Below are 1,820 nucleotides of genomic sequence, written 5' to 3'. Positions count from 1 at the left end.
TTTTTTTGAGACGGAGTCCTGCTCTGTCGCCAGGCTGGAGTGCAGTGACACAATCTCAGCTCACTGCAACCTCCACCTCCCGGGTTCAAGCGATTCCCCTGCTTCAGCCTCCCTCCTAGCTGGGATTATAGGCATGTGCCACCACGGCCAGCTAAATTTTTTTTTTTTTTTTTTTGTATTTTTAGTAGAGACAGGGTTTCACCATGTTGTTCAGGATGGTCTCGATCTCTTGACCTTGTGATCCACCCGCTTTGTCTCCCAAAGTGCTGGGATTGCAGGTGTGAGCCCCTGTGCCCAGCCCCTTTTCTTTATAGCTTTATGTTTAGGTTTAAATCCATCCATTTTGCATTAATATTTGTATACAGTGTGAGATTCAGGTTAAGCTTCTTTTCATTCTCTCTTCTTCCCCCCACCCCCTGGATGTCCTTTTGTTTCAGCACCATTTGTTGAAAAAAAGATTCTTCCTCCACAGAATTGGATCTTCTTTAAATCGAAGGGGTTGGAAGATGTCTGTGCTCCCTTCCAGCTTTATGAATCTATTGAACCCATTTATGTTAACATACACTTCTTTTGAGTAAAGTCATTCTTAATATCATGCATGTGTAAGGAAGGTCATGTAGTTGCATTTCAGAATCCAGCTATTGGATATTGTTCACCTGATAGAAAAGGGATTTTTTTGTAAAAAATAGTTTTGGAAGATTGAGAAAGATGGGTAGAGAGCCTTCATAAATCAGCTATAATTATATTTGGGAAAATGTAATAAAACTTTGGTTTTTGCTTCACCTGGAATGGTTAAAAAAGTGGTTTAGGCCTTAGTAAACTAAACAGCAGCTGGCTAATCTTTATGTGAATCTTGGACTCACACACAGTAGGGGTAAAATAGGAAGTAATTGTGCCACCGTATAAAATAGGGCAATTGAAGGCGTGGTATGGTGTCTCACATATATAATCCCAAAACTTTGAGAGGCCAAGAGTTCGAGGCCAGTCTGGGCAACATAGTGAGAACCCCCCCTCCCCCACCCAACTCTACAAAAATAAAAAACTGCAAAAAATTAGCAGGGCGTGGTGGTGCATGCCTATAGTCTCTGCTACTTGGGAGGCTGAGGTAGGAGGATCACTTGAACCCAGAAGTTTGAGGTTGCAATGAGCTGTGATTATGCCACTGTACTCCAGCCTAGGTGACAGATCATGCCACTGCACTTTACTCTGTCTCAAAAGAAAAGAAAATGAATAAGCAACAACAACAAAAATAGAGCAATTGAGATATAGGTCAAGAGGTAAGCCTAGAGTGAATCTTTACCCAAAAGAGCACAGAAATATTGCCTCTTTCTCAAGAAGACCATAATCCTTGTCACAAAGTAGACATATCAAATATAAGAGTGAGGGTCAGTTGCAGTGGCTCACACTTTTAATCCTTATAATCCCAACACTTTGGGAGGCTAACCAAGGAGTATTGCTTGAGCCCAGAAGTTCAAAACCAGCCTGGGCAACATAGTGAGACCTCGTCTCTACCAAAAATAAAGAAAATTTGCTGAGTGTGGTGGCGCATTGCCTCTAGTACCAGCTACTTAGGAGGCTGAGGTGGGAGGATCGCTTGAACCCAGGAGGTTGAGGTTGCAGTGAGCCAAGATTGCACCACTTCATTCCTGCCTGGGTAAACAGAGTAAGACCTTGTCTCAAAAACAAAAGAGGGAATGGTATTGATGTGCTATGAAGTTTCAAATATGTGTGGATCTAATTTGCAGACAAATATATAAGAGAATGACATTTCTTTTTTTTTTTTTTTTTGAGACGGAGTCTCGCTCTGTCGCCCAGGCTGG

General features: G+C 42.0%; 1 protein-coding gene across 4 annotated transcripts in view; it reads left to right on the top strand.

Annotated features, from left to right (window-relative positions):
- The window catches only part of HORMAD2 (HORMA domain containing 2), a 100,917-nt gene that overhangs the window by 1,687 nt on the left and 97,410 nt on the right, over positions 1-1,820 (top strand). The gene's annotated exons all lie outside the window — the stretch shown is intronic.

This window comes from Rhinopithecus bieti, unplaced genomic scaffold (genome assembly GCF_001698545.2).
Source record: "Rhinopithecus bieti isolate Rb0 unplaced genomic scaffold, ASM169854v2 scaffold_36959, whole genome shotgun sequence".
Classification (NCBI taxonomy): domain Eukaryota; kingdom Metazoa; phylum Chordata; class Mammalia; order Primates; family Cercopithecidae; genus Rhinopithecus; species Rhinopithecus bieti.
The sequence above is the reverse complement of the archived record's forward strand: the minus strand, read 5'-3'. Positions and strand labels throughout refer to the sequence as shown.